The sequence below is a fragment of the Lissotriton helveticus genome, chromosome 6, assembly GCF_964261635.1.
Source record: "Lissotriton helveticus chromosome 6, aLisHel1.1, whole genome shotgun sequence".
Classification (NCBI taxonomy): domain Eukaryota; kingdom Metazoa; phylum Chordata; class Amphibia; order Caudata; family Salamandridae; genus Lissotriton; species Lissotriton helveticus.
The window spans coordinates 1,023,055,536-1,023,070,940 of record NC_136067.1 but is presented as its reverse complement, the minus strand read 5'-3'; the positions used below and the strand labels follow the sequence as shown (position 1 = coordinate 1,023,070,940).

The window sequence follows — 15,405 nt, the reverse complement described above, 5'->3', positions numbered from 1 at the left end:
TACCCACATTACCTGAAAGAAAAAATCCCCAATACTTACTAAGGAGAGAACTTATTTGGATACATCGGTTGTCATCTGTATAACCGAAGGGATTCAATGAACGTTTAGAATACAGTTGTTATTTATAATTCATCTAGGGTCAAATTTTGAAGTGGATACACAACATCATGTTTCATTTGGAACTTATTTATAACATTTATGCTATGTGTTGACACAATTATCATTGTTTACATGCCACCCACTATAATCCTTAGCGCACATTATCCTCGCACTCTTTTCTTTCCACCTCCACATGTTGCACCGTCTTTTGTCTAGTAACGGTTCTATCTGTTTTGTAAAGTTTATCCGATATCAAAAATGAGTGCATCTACCTTCCTGTCACATGACATGTTATCACCTATCGGTAAACATCACTCTCGACGCCTGGTCATATGATCACAACTTGACCCTATCAGGGATCACGAGACATAGTCGGAATCAAATACATTGCCAGTACGATCGTTCCTGACACTCGTTCATCTTACAAACACACGAAGATTTGTACGCGTCAAACCGTTTGAAAACTTGCGGTAAGCTAAACCAGCGCATAGACTTCTTTTAACATGGGACGCATATATCCCGTTTCACATCAGCCTCACGATTATTATACATTTTCACAGGTGGCACTTGATTGTTACGCGCAGAACACGGAAATAACTTTGCGTTTAACGCACAGGTTAGAGTTTAGACTGAACGCAAGCAGTTTCTCTTGTGTCAGTTATTATTTCACCTGGCTAATTATTTCACCTGACTGAATTTCTTTTCACAGTTTGCATGTAAACACGGCCATGCACGGCCCATTCACGAACCAGACATGTTTTTGCTTCGTTCACCCCGGTTTTTATTCCTTCACCTTGTTACTCAAACACACCATTTGCACTCCTAGGAACCTCTTGATGTCAGCTCGATATTCATCATTTGTAGAATTTCAATGCATTACTTGATATGAAGTAGGAAATAGTTTAACTAATTGCATGTATTGATTAATTGTATGCTTTACTCTGGTTATTTTCAGACTTAAAGGCCCCTGATGAAGGGCTAATGCCCGAAATGCATTGGGCGAAAAGAGAAAAGTAACTCAGCATTATGAATGAATAATGTGGAAACTAAAAACTTGAAAAAGAATAAAAATGAACTTTGACAAAACACATCATAAGAATTGTGTTTACATTTGCTAAAGAACTTTGTTCTCCCTGAGTGCACTGAAGTGACTCTGCTCCTACGGGAAACAGTGCTAACTTTTGCATGATTCAAACCCCTAGCACAGGGGGTTTTACTTCAGCGCACCACCTACTTGTACACCGTTGGTCCACCTAACTTAAAGTTGCGGTTTCCATACTCCACGATTTGCATATCCTTCTCTCCTTTCACAGTGCAGGGCAGGGACGTCAAACGCACCACAGGGGGTGGACCTAGCACTGTACGGGGCAGGCATAGTCTTTCGGGTCCCAGGTGCAACTCCTCCCTCCCATCTAGATGCAGATCTCTCTATTCACCACTGGGCGGACTCACCCTGTGTTCTGGAATCCCCCAGCCCTGTCACTCAAACTCCAGACAAGGAATACACAACCCAGCAGAGGCAGGTTTGGATAGTAAGACAAGAAAATACCTACTTTCTAAAAGTGGTATTTTCAAACACAGAATATTAAAACCAACTTCACTAAAAGATGTATTTTATCATTCTGAGTTCAGGCATACTAAACTAACTCGAATTTCTACCATGTTCCTTGAGTCAGGTAGGATTATAAAATGTAATAATCTAACTGCCCATTCTGACCTATGGAGGATAGATGGCCTTGCAATAGTGAAAAACGAAAATGGCTGTAATACACTACCAGAGCATGTCACCCACACTAGTACATGCTCCACCTTTCAAATACACTGCACCCTGCCCAGGGGGGTACCTTGGGCCTTCCATAGGGGTGTCCAATGTGTACAGAAAGGTAAGGGTTAGGCCTGGCCAGTGTGGACACTGGTCAGGTCAGTATGGTAGTTAGCAACTGCACACAGGCACTGCGGTGACAGGCCTGAGACACCATTTTAAGGCAACTCATGTGGGTGGCACAATCAGTGCTGCAAGCCCACTAGTAACATTTAAATCACCAGCCCTGGCACACTCAGTGCACTTTACTAGGGACTTCCTGGTAATACAAACATGCCAATCACAATTACAATTTATACAGAGAGCATATGCACTTTAGCACTGATCATTAGTGGTAAAGTGCCCAGAGTCCTATTGCCAACAACCACGGGTCAGGAAAAAAGGAGGAAGAAGCAAAAAGTTTGGGGATAACCCTGCCAACAGGTTTTAATTAACTGAAATAAAATTACTTACTTACAATTCCTATTTCCTCAACTTTATTAAAGAATATGACTGATTCCTGTGAAATGAGGCCAGAATGAAGACTTTCGGGTCCGTCACTGCCCCAATCACATTGTCTTAGTGTCCCATAATGCCACCTAAAAAATTTAAAACAAAGATGAGTTCCATTTTTCAACCATACACTTATATCGCACTCTTAGAATAATAGTGACAGTTTTCGCATTGTAAATTCTGCGGTGGCATTGTCACCTCATACTATCTATGTACAAGAAGGCATAGGATATTGTCTTATATTTCCATATTGTCTTTAATTCCATATATCCATTAAATGACCACTTTTGTGAGTTCATCATCTTGGACGCAAGGTAGGGGAATTCTGGGAATGTAGTCAGGTATCATTATGGCAGTTAAATGTTGGTGGCTTTTAAGATACAAGTTTCTCATGCCGTGGGGGGGATTGGGTAGGGTTGGTTGAAAAACTTGCATTCATTTCAGAAATAGGGCAAATTATTATCCACCATAAACTGAAATTAATTTCTTGACTCAGCCAGCATTGGAAAAGCAGCAACACCCACAGAACAGCTATTTTCGTTTCCATGTTTCTGCGACCACCGCTGACAACAATATTAGCCAAGTATTTGAACTTGAACACTACAGTGTGGCAGTGGACCTATAATTACTATACAAAGCATCCTATTGTTTGAGGAGGCAATCTCTCATATTTCAGGAGAGCCTGACTATCTTTTAATCCAGGGGGCAGCATGGAAGGGGGAGTGAAACTCTTTTCTGAACATTAGGCATTCTTTAATAAATTGAGAAAACACTTTGTTTTCATTCTACAAAGGTTATTTGGCTTTAAAAGTTCTGTATGAGTGGGAACAGCAGAGCGTCCTCTGAATTCCAGTAATGTACGTATACATATGTACAGTCATTAAAATGAATTACTTTTGTAACCAACAGGAGTGTAAGATTGACATGATTTTGAAGTGGGCTGTGGACCTTTGATTTATTATGATTTACAGGCAACAATACTGGAAATTTTAAGTGAATGTCATTATTTGATGTCTTAACTCATCCTGTATAAAGGCAATAAGCTGTGTGTTCTGTTTAAATGAATACTTTCAACTAAGTCCTATTTTATGCATTTAACTTTGTTATATTGGGCTCATAAGCAAAAAAGTATGTGGGTGCATTACGTTACAATAAGAACTATGGAAAGTGCATAGTACACTGAAAATAAAATAAAATAAAGTATGAGATGAGGCCTAATGTAATCAACAGCAAGATATAATTGAATGGAGAATATAAAGGGAAGTAAATCAAGAAAGATCTCAGCTGGAGTACACAAAGAAGGAGAAGCCTGAAGTGAGAGAGAAGAATTGAGGTTGAGTGGCATTGCTAAGTAAGTATGGTGTGGGAGCGGAGTGAAGTAAAGCTTCCTAACTAAGAGCTAAACCAAAGGAAAAGTAGCAGAGGGATAAGAAGATTAGAAGGCACCAAGATGTGCAGATGTCCAGAGTGCAGTGTAAAAAAGAAAGCAAAGTAAGCATCATACAGTCATAGGAGAAGACAGATTGAAGGGGATGGGCAGTGTAGAAGTCACAGTAGGATGGTAATAGATTCCATGACAAGGGAGGGGTGAAAGAGACAAATCGGAACAACTGCAGTGAAATAAAGGTGGATGGCATGGAGATTAGAAAAGAGAATCAAAGTATTTCCACCAGGGGATACTAGTGCAGAAATATATAAGAGAGTAAGAGGAATGACATTGATAACAATTAAGGTTTTTGAGTTACATGGAGTGCAAAAAGATGAGATTATAAGTAGTTTTGGAACACCAATGGGGTAGGTATAGTCCTGAGGTCTGAAGGAATTAAGCTCCACAGTAGAGATGCAGCTCCCGAGTAGGATTGATGGAGAGTGTGTTCCGTTTTGAAGTTGGGGCTTTTCTGAAGACAATTGTTTTTACTCAAGTGACTTTGTGCCTCCAGATAATTTAAGGAGGTGATAGATGAGGTGGACTGCTTGTACACCAGGCACCACAGTTTACATTTTATTCTTGCATCAATGAGATGTTAATGTAACATGTTGATGATCGTAGTGATGTGGATGTTTATTTTAGGGAATGAGAGAAGTCTAGATGTGAAACCAATCAATCAGTCATTTGTTAAGCGCACTACATACCCGTGAGGGTCTGAAGGCGCTGGGGCGGGGAGGTGGGGGCCACTACTGATCAAACAGCCAGGTCTTTAGTGTCCTCCTGCAGGTCAGCAGGTCTTGGGTCTGTCCTAGGCTCAGTGGGAGGGTGTTCCATGTCTTGGCGGCGAGGTGGTAGAAGGATCTCCCACCGGTGGTTGTTCTTCGGATGCGCGGGCGGTGGCGAGTGAGAGGTCGGCGGAGCGTAGCTGGTGGTTGGGGGTGTAGAAGGAGAGCCGTCTGTTGAGGTAGGCTGGGCCGGTCTTGTGGAGTGCCTTGTGTGCGTGGACGAGGAGCTCGAAGGATATCCTCTTGTTGACGGGGAGCCAGTGCATGTTTCTCAGGTGGGGGTGATGTGGCCGTGTCGTGGTACATTGAGGATGTGTTGTAGTCGATTGATGAGCTTGGTGGGGTCTCCCGCGTAGAGGGCGTTTCCGTAGTCGAGTCTGCTGCTGATGTGGCCTGGGTGACTGTCTTTCTTGTATCTGTCGGGATCCATCAGTAGATCTTGCGGAGCATGCGGAGGGTGTTGAAGCAGGAGGAGGAGACGGCGTTGACTTGCTTGGTCATTGAGAGCGGTGAAATGAGGATGATTCCCAGATTGCGTGCATGGTCGGTGGGGGTCGGGCTGCTCCCAGTGCTGTTAGCCACCAGGAGTCGTCCCAGGCTGACGGGTTGGAGCCGAGAATGAGGACCTTCATCTTGTCCGAGTTCAGCTTCAGAGGGCTGGTCTTCATCCAGTCGGCGACGGCCTTCATTCCTTCATGGAGGTTGGCTTTGGCAGTGATGGGGTCCTTGATGAGGGGAGGATCAGTTGAGTGTCGTCGGCGTAGGAGATTATGTTGAGGCCGTGCTGTAGGGCGATGTGTGCAAGCGGGGCCATGTAAATGTTGAACAGTGTCGGGCTGAGGGAGGATCCTTAGGGTACGCCGCAGATGATCTCGGAGGCTTCGGAACGGGGTGAGGCGGACGCTTTGGGTTCTGCCGGAGAGGAAGGAGGTCGTCCATTTCAGAGCCTTGTCTCGGATCCCTGCGGCGTGGAGGCGTGCGCGTAGTGTGTGGTGGCAGACGGTTTTGAAGGCGGCGGAGAGGTCTAGGAGGATGAGTGCTGCAGTCTCCTCGTTGTCTAGCAGGGTCCTGATGTCATCAGTGGTGGCGATGAGGGCAGTCTCGATGCTGTGGTTGCTGCAGAACCCTGACTGGGAAGGGTCCAGGATTCTGTTCTCTTCAAGGTATCGGGTTAGCAGTCTGTTAACGATTTTCTCGATGACCTTGGCCGGAAAGGAGAGCAGAGAGATGGGTCGGAATTTCTTGAGGTCTCTTGGGTCTGCCTTGGGTTTTTTGAGTAGGGCGGTGATCTCTGCGTGTTTCCAGATCTCTGGGAAGGTCACGGGCTCAAGGGAGAGATTGATGACGTTGCGTAGGTGGGGGGCGATGGAGCTACTTGCTTTGTTGAAGACGTGGTGCGGGAATGGGTCTGACGGAGAGCCGGGGTGGATTATGCTCATGGTCTTGATGGTGTCATCGACGCTCACGCTGGTCCAGGCTAGTTAGGGGACGTGGTTGATGGTGTGCGGAGGGTCTGTTGTGTTGCTGTCTGTTGGGGCTGTCTGGGTGTTGAAGCTGTCGTGGATGTCTGCTATCTTGCGGTGGAAGAAGGTGGCGAGGGAGTCGCACAGGGCTTGCGACGGCGGGATGTCGGTGTTGGAGCTGGGGTTAGAGAGTTCCTTTACGATATTGAAGAGCTCCTTGCTGTCATGTGTGTTGTTGTAGAGGCGGTCTTTGAAGGAGGTCTTCTTGGCAGCCCTGATGAGGTGGTGGTGGTTGCGTACAGCTTCCTTGTGTGCTGTGTGGCTGTCTGGAGTTTGTTCACTGTGCCATTTCTTCTCTAATTTCCAACAGGCTTACTTGGAATCTAGGAGCTCTGCAGTGAACCAGCTGGCCCTCTTGCTCATGTCTCTGTGGGAGGGTTTCTTCAGAGGGGCGAGGGTGTTGGCGCAGTCCTCGATCCAGCGTCTGAGATTGTGGGCAGCGACGTCGATGTTGGAGGGTTCGGTGGGTGGGCTGAGAGCGAGGTTTGCATGTAGTTGGTCTTCGGTGATTTTGCTCCAGCGGCGGCGGGGGATCTGTTAGATGTGGTGGTGTGTGGTGGGTTTCTGGAAGGTGAAGTGGATGCAGAGGTGGTCGGTCCAGAGGAGTTCGGTGCTGTGACTGACGGAGACGTGTGGGTCTGAGGAGAAGACGGGGTCGAGCATGTGGCCTGCGGAGTGAGTGGGCGTTGTGATGAGTTGTCTCAGTCTGAGGTTGGGGAGGTTATCGATCAGGCTTGTGGAGTTGTTGTCGTTGTTGTTCTCAAGGTGAAAGTTCAGGTCTCCAAGGAGGATGTAGTCGGTGGAGGTCAGGGAGTGCGTGCTTATGAAGTCGGCGATGGAGTCGCTGAACTGGGGGCGGGGTCCAGGGGGTCGGTAGACGAGGGTGCCTCTGAGGGTGGAGTTGGGGTCTGTGTGTATCTGGAAATGCATGTGTTCGGCGGTGCTGAGCGCGTCGTCGGTGCTAGTTGAAACCCTGATGCTGTTCTTGTGGACGATGGGGATTCGAGCTCCGACTCCGTTGGTGCGGTCTCTGCGGGTGATCTTGTAGCCATCTGAGATGGCTATGGCGATGTCGGGTGCAAAGGAGTTGTTTAACCAGGTCTCTGTCAGGAAGGTGACGTCCTGGGAGTTGTGTTGAGCAGGTCCCAGAGCTCGACGGCGTGTTTGCATGCGGAGCGGGTGTTCAGTAGTATGCATCGGAGGTGGTTGAGGTCTTTCGTGGCGGGTGGTTCGTCGGCTCTGTGGCTGGTGTAGCTGCAGTTCCAGCAGGTGAAGGGACCGTGTGTGTGTTTAGGGGCAGCCTTGAAGCAGTTGTGGGTCCGTCCAGGGTTGAGAGCGTGCAGAGTGCTGGCGTCATAGCGGAAGCATTCGTCATGGCAGGTGCGGGGGCCAGGGGTGCTAGCGCTGGGTGCGGTCCAGGCGCGGACGGGCGCAGACGGGCGAGCCGCGTGCCAGCGGCGCGACCGCGCAGCGGCCGGCATATATGGGGAGGTGGGAGTGAGTAGCAGCTGGGAGGCAGGAGGCGGGGGCAGAGAATGGGAAGTCAGGGGGGCGGAGCTGCAGGGGACGCAGTGGCAGGGGCGGTGAGCGGCAACAAAGGAAACAGAAGGCAAAGGGCACAACAAGTGAGGGGTAAACGAGAGGCACAGAGAGCAGAAAAGTCACAAAAGGGCAAAAGGTCACAGAAAATGGGAGAAACAAGTGGCACAGAAGGCAAAAGATCACAAGAAAAGGGCAGAAATGTCACAAAAAATGGGGGGAAACGAGTGGCACAGAAGGTAGAAAGGTCACAGAAATGCAGGGGCAGCTAAGCAACAGAAGGCAAAAACGGGCAGAGAGACATGGGGCCGCGAGGGGAGCAGAAGGGAAACTGGGCAAAGAGACAGGGGGGACAGCGAGCGGAACAGAGGGAGAGAATGGGCACAGACCACGTACAGGCAGTGGGGGAGACAGACAACATCAGTCACAGACACAACAATAAAAATGCAGTCACTACAACGGGAGCAATGAAAGAAAATACAGGCATTACAATGGATGATGAACAAACCTACGGCCTACCAATGGCCACCAGGGATGAGGCGCAGGTGGTAGCCTGTGGGTGGAGGAGGGCCTCGAACTTCCTCAGCAGCGGCAGCTGGGGCAGGGACACACAGGCGGTGCTGTGCGGAGGGGGAGCGACCTACCTGGAAGGGTCAAGGGTCGCTCTACTCACCACACAGCGGCCGTCCTATATGGGGAAGTGGGAGGGAGGAGCAGCTGGGAGGCGGGAGGTGGGGGCAGCGAATGAGCAGTCAGGGGGGCGGGCCGCAGGGGTGCAGTGGCGAGGGGCGACGAAGGAAACAGAAGGCCAAAGGGCACAACAATTAAGGGGGAAACGAGTGGCACAGAAGGCAGAAAGGTCACAAAAAGGGCAAAAGGTCACAAATATACAGGGGGAAACGAGTGGCACAGAGGCACAAAAGGTCCCAAAAAAGAGCAGAAAGGTCACAAAAAACGGGGGGAAGCGAGTGGCACAGAGGCACAAAGGTCACAAGAAAGGGCAGAAAGGTCCCAAAAAATGGGGGAAACGAGTGGCACAGAGGCTGAAAGGTCCCAAGAAAGGGCAGAAAGGTCACAAAAAACGGGGGTAAACGAGTGGCACAGAGGCACAAAAGTCCCAAGAAAGGTCACATAAAATGGGGGTAAACGAGTGGCACAGAGGGCAGAAAGGTCACAAAAAAACAGGGGGAAACGAGTGGCACAGAGGCACCAAGGTCACAGGAAAGGGCAGAAAGGTCAGAAAAAAACAGGGGGAAACGAGTGGCACAGAGGGCAGAGAGGTCCCAAGAAAGGGCAGAAAGGTCACAGAAAACAGGGGAAACGAGTGGCACAGAGGCAAAAGGTCACAAGAAAAGGACAGAAAGGTCACAAAAACGGGGGAAACGAGTGCCACAGAAGACAGAAAGGTCGCAGAAATGCAGGGGCAGCTAAGCAACAGAAGGCAAAAACGGGCAGAGAGACACGGGGCCGCGAGGGGAGCAGAAGGAAAAACCGGGCAGAGAGACACGGGGGCAGCGAGGGGAGCAGAAGGGAAACCGGGCAGAGAGACACAGGGACAGCGAGGGGAGCAGAGGAAGAGAACGGGCACAGACCACGTACAGGCAGCGGGGGAGACAGACAACAGCAGACACAACCACGAAAATGATGCAGTCACTACAACAGGAACAATGTAAAAAAAATACAGGCAATACAATGGAGGATGAGCAAACCTACGGCCTTCCACTGGCCACCAGGGATGAGACGCAGGTGGTAGCCTGTGGGTGGAGGAGGGCCTTGAACTTCCTCAGCAGCGGCAGCTGGGGCAGGGACACACAGGCGGTGCTGTGCGGAGGGGGAGCAACCTACCCAGAACGGAAGACAGCTTTGAGTCGAACGAGGGAAGACTGCAGTAAAACGGCATTTCCTAAACTGTGACAAGATCCACAAAGTTGCTGTTGTTAGGGTATCCATTGATAGAAATTACCTGCTTTTTTAAAGTGGTTAGGTGAAAATTGGCCATCTTTTTTATGTTGGTAATGTGAGGGATCAGTTAGAAGGGGGGGTTCAGGAATGATCTCAAGTTAAATTACTGTGATGAGAGACTGTGTGAATTCAAAATTATTTATTTGTTTTAGCAGCTCTGCGTTGAAACTCTTTCTGTCTTTTTGAGAACAGAAACAGTTCAGTTTTTGGGGATTAAGGGCCAGATGTACAAAAAAATCAGTTTTCAATTTCCTAATTGCAAAATTTTGTAATTCGCAATTGGGAAATCACAAACACCCACGTACAAATGTGTTTTAGACACATATTCCGATTCCTAGTAGGTCACAAATAGACCAACCTCAATAATATTCATGAGGTAGGTCTTGCTTTACAAGCCATTGGGAATGGTCTGCACTCACAGTGATTGTGGCCTGATCTGAAGAACAGACCACCATGTCTGTGGTTGCTTTTTAAATAAAGCAATTCTTTTTTGTAATGCAGCTGTTTCCATTATTGGAAAACACAATGCATTTCTGAGATATAAATGAAAAGCTACCTTTTCAATTTTTAAGAGCAAGCAGTGGTCCGTGGAACCACAGCCTGCTCTAAAAAAATGTTGACTCCCACATTCACAAAAGGCAAGGGAATTGCTTCCAGTTTGCAAATGGGTTCCCACTAACTTCAAGTTAGTGATACCTGCGAATATTGTGCAACTGCATTCTCAGTCACAAAACATTCCTATATACCAGTGCAACTCGCTATTAGGAAGATACGCCCTTAACACCCCTCTTCCTAATAGCGACGGGCAAATTCTATTTTGCGAGTCTCTGATAGGTTATCAACTTGCAAAATATGGGCCACATTTCCGTAAGGACCGCAGGGTCAGTAGGAGCAATGACTAGCCTACAAGCTATATGACTTTAAACAAGTTGTTAGCCTTGAAAAAGCCCTTGGCCAATGTAGCACTGCGAGCAAAACACACGTCGGCTGATGTTCTTTCTTTCCTCCTTTGAATTAAACCTTTTGGATTTGCTTCAGATGAATGAACATGCACCTCAGAGAATACTCCTTGGATTACGTTATTTCAGGATATTATGATTGAATTTTTGGGCACAATTCTCCCCTTCAACACTCCGTTCAAGTTGCTCATAATAGTGGTTCTTGGGTGTAAACACTTTAGGGAGCAGTGCCAACTATAAATTTTGGTCTAGTCCCTGATTGTTGCCGGATATTCCGGACAGTACCCACCCACTGACCAGCAAGTGCAAAATAAGGTTGGTACATGCCAAGTAGCATTTTACAAGCACAAATGGCCTGACGAGCTGTTTGTGAGCGGTTAAAGGCTTGTACATCTGACCCTAAATGTGCAGACGCCAAGGGACTTATTTATGAGGCCCTTATGCTGCAGTTGCATCTCTTTTTGAGACGCTGCGGCGGAGTAAAAAATGCTTCACACTGCACCATATTTCCAAAGTGACGCATCTAGGCAGAGCATCACTTTGAAAACCCATGTGCTACATTATACCTGGCACTGGTATAATGTAAGCAGGGTGGGCATTCTGGCACAGAAAAGGCTCATAGAAGTGTGACAGTGAAATGAAATCTATGAGATTTCACTGTGACATTTTTACAGCCTCACTGTGTCAAATTCTTACACCTGCTTGAAGCAGAAGTAAGGGGTGACAAAGGCCTTTTCACATGAGGCTTACCCCATGTGAAATGACATAGTGCTGGAGTTGCGTCTGTTTCCAGACACACTCCCGCAATGTGCCATTTTTGTGCCGACAGATATGTCAGGATTCCTGATGTATCTGTCAATCGCTGCAACATGGAGTGCCCTACAGTAAATACGGCGTCTGTGATGTTGCAAGGAGGATGCACTAAAAAGTGTTGCATCGCTGTTTTACCGCAGCGATGCAGCACTTTTTATAAATGAGGCCCTTAATGTTTACAAAAACAAAAAAGATGGTAAAGATATCAGGATGTGACGAGGTTTTATGGCAAGTGTATGTGTTATACTGGAGGGTTTGAAACCTGTTCCCTCATAGACTTCAATAGAGTTTCCGTGAACAGTTTAAGATGTTTTGGGGCTAAAGTAGAACACTGGGTTACTCTACATGTAATGGGGGGGCCTTGAGGTATTTTCTTCAATCTTCGCTATTTGGCTTCGGCTAGATGCAAAAGAATTTTGAACCTACATCAGTCATCCTATATCTACATTCTAGCATTTTAATAAGGTGGTTTCAATTGGACATGTCGCCCAGAAGCCAGATTAGTGAGTGATAAGGTTGGTCTCCTTCATAGCTATAGTTTTTTAGCAGTATGGATCTGCATTTTTCTCCTGTCTTTCCAGTTATAAGCGGTTAAAAACTGGGTAGCAATTTTACATAATCACCGAGTCAGAATTGCTTTTTTTGATAGTGGGGTGATTGATCCCCATTTTAGCCAGTCTGGAAAGATCCCTGTTTAAGGGATGTATTGATAATTTTAGACCAATCGGGCAAAATAGGAGAGGTTTGCAGTAATGATACTTGAAGGGATGCAATCTTTTTAATATTCAGTTCAGTTGAGTTTTTAATGTATATTTATGCATGGCTGTATATGGGTAGGCAAAACGCAAGTCACGGGGACCAATTCTTGCAACTCTCACTTTTTACCTCTCATGTGTGCAGATTTACGATTTCCCGGAACTTTTAAAACTTTCCACAAGTGTGCCCCAAAACCTGAGACAGTCGCAGTTTTCCAACTGCATTTGACACATTTGTGAATTCTATTTTCTTGGAAGTAAATATATATGCTATTTCCCTATGTCAGCATCACCTGAGCTAACGCAAACACACTTAACTTTTTTTTCTTTTTTCCAAAAGTCAAAATATTTTTTTTTATGGATGTACTCCTTGCCCAATACTCAAACCAAAGTTGTGGGAGTCCTTTCCACTTCCCACCATGAAGAGGAATCAGAGAAGATTTCTTGGTTACCCACAAAAGCGTAATTTAGCGTATTTGAACCCAGGAGCACATTCTTCTCGTCCCTGTGATTAGATTTACTCACTTGGAAATTAAAAAAAGTGCTTTTGTTCATGTAAAAAAGCTTTTTATGTGTTCAAGCCAAATTTACACACGCCAATAGCGTTGTGAACCTTAATGAACTTGTTTATAAACTAACAACATCATTCCACCATGCTTTCTTGATTGAAATATAGTGGTCACATTTCTTCCAAAAGGTATTTATCAGTAATTATAACACAAAATCTTCAAGTTTGCCTTTTTTTTAAGTTCAACAATGATGACAGCAAAGCTTCTGTTTTGAAAGCTGATCCAACACCTCTAAAACTAACTGTATAGTTTGCTGTCAGGCTGCCACTAATTAGAAACCTTTTCTGATGCTACCCAGATACATTAAGGCTATAAATATAGCAAAAATAGAGGATGTAACAGCATGAGGCATACTAAAAAATAGAAACTCGCTACAGTATTACCAAAAGAGTGCAAACACAATAAATAAAACATACTGGGGGAAACAATAAATGATTTCAATGAGTGACACCAGCCGATGGAATATCAAATCGGTGAACTTTCATAAGTTGAAAAACAGGCTGTGGGGTCGAACACTCCTGTTGCAGTGTCCATGCAACAACCTATTCATCATCATATCATTTAGGCAGACCGCTTGGTCTTTCCTGTGCAGGAGACCTGTGTAAGAATTCACCGGGCATGTGCTCTGAAAGTTCAAGGTATGTTTCTTCACAACAGAATGCCAGACTCCTTTTGGCGATTAGGGTATGCTCAAGACTGGACTCATTTTTACTTGGCTACTGGTGCAATTGCCAGGACAGCAAATAAAAAAAATGTTGGTGGCAGCAGACTATAGAACACAGGGGGCCTCATTTATGAAAAGTGACGCATCGCTGCGTGAAAACAACAATGCGTCACTTTTCACTGCGCTCTCCCTGCGACACTAACGAAGCGTCATATCTACAGTATGACGCATCATGTCGCAAGGAGTTACAGATACGTCAGTATTTCTGACGTATCTGTAGGCGCAGAAGTGACGCATTGCTGGAGTGTGTCACAAAAGTGACACAACTCCAGCAATGTGTACTTTCACATGGGCAAGTCCCATGTTGTTAGTGCCTGCGTCAGTCTTATGCCTGCCATGAGCAGGCGTAAGATTTTGACGCATTAGCGACAAGAAATGGCACAGTGAAATCTTATAGATTTCACTGCGTCACTTCTATGACTCTTTCTTGCGTCAAAATGCCCCCCTTGCATACATTATACCTGGGGCAGGTATAAAGTGGCGCAGGGGTTTACAAAGTGACGCATCTACCTAGATGCGTCACTTTGTAAATATGGTGCAATAAGGCACATTTTTTACTCCGCTGGTGCGTCACAAAAAGTGACTCACCAGCAGCGTAAAAGTGACGCAAGGGCTCATAAATGAGCCCCCAGGGATTTTTGTGTGAAGCCCTTTGGAATGAGAGCTGGGTAGCTATTTGGATAATTTGAAGCTGCTTGGCCCCCTAAGTTAACTAGCATTTATGTGTAGCAGGCATGTGGCCTGCAAGGTCAGTTCAATGTCTCACTTTCAACAGTCATCACATAAAAAGATGAGGCAACATATTCTGTGTTTTCTCTGACTATGATTAAACCAGTTCCAACAGGTCAGCTAGTAGTAAGGCTAGCCACCATAGTCTTTCCACAATAAATAGGACCTTCTGGCACTACAAAGCATACACTGTGCTGTGCTGCTATTAACAGTCTGACTTGAGATGAATTAAACCAGTAGGAGAGTTTCTCGTGAATACGGTTGTTATTGAGATGCGGCACACGGGCGGAGAAATTAGCTTTGAGTTCATTGGTTTTCTAAAGATTGCGGGGCCAACTATGAGTCTGACTTGAGAGGGGATACAAGCTGAACCAAGTGCCATGTTCAGTGCTCTCTATTTGACTTCAAGGAGCACTGCACAACAGTGCATGAACGGAAATTGGGCAGAGCCCAGAAACTCTTGATTGCTTCCTTTTAAGGGGGTTTAGTCTAATTATATTATTATTTTGATGCCTACTACTGCCTGACTTATTGCACCTTATTGCACTTTATTAGTGATATATTGCTGATTTTACACAATCGTACTAAATCTCATACTTTGCACTATGCTATTAACGCTGCTAGATTTTTACAGGCCCGTCCAACATTTTTATCGTGATTTTAATATTGTAACTTTGTATTTGTATTGGATGATATTGTATACTTATATGTTTTAAAACTTGTACTGTATTTCTTATTGGTGGTGATGAATTGTGCTTTTATGGATATTTTTATCCGAATAAAGATCATTTGACTTGACTTAAAGGGTAAGAATAAGAATCTTTACTTCCGCTGAAAAATCCCGTTGGTGGACTTCCCTGGGAGATCAGGATCTGCCCTGTTCTGCCACATCCTGAGTTCAGCATTCAGTCGGTTCCCATAGAGCCTCTCAGCTGCCAAGTCTGGTGCCCTGCAATCACTGGCAATCCTGTGCAGGGCTGTTTCAAGAGCAGTCTTTGAAGTCGGACGCTATTTTGTTTTACTGTCTGAGTGGACACTTCTGTGCCCGGTGATTCCATGAAGCCTACATTCACCACTGTTCTTCTTGTGATCGATGATCATTTGAGGCTGCATTCCACTCCAGGTGTGACCTAGCATCATGAATACCACTTCCTCTCTCTACTTTGCTTATGTATTTTGTGATTACTCTGGGATGTTCTGTGAAA

General features: G+C 45.9%; 1 long non-coding RNA gene across 3 annotated transcripts in view; it reads right to left on the bottom strand.

The window, feature by feature from the left end:
* Nucleotides 1-15,405, bottom strand: part of LOC144761631 (uncharacterized) — a 566,884-nt gene that overhangs the window by 260,776 nt on the left and 290,703 nt on the right. For 2 of the 3 annotated variants that reach the window (XR_013595824.1, XR_013595823.1), the window contains exon 4: nt 2,379-2,499. This is a non-coding gene — a long non-coding RNA (uncharacterized LOC144761631). Of the gene's footprint in view, nt 1-2,374; nt 2,500-15,405 lie in introns of all 3 variants that reach the window. The other variant, XR_013595822.1, reaches the window with a different exon arrangement.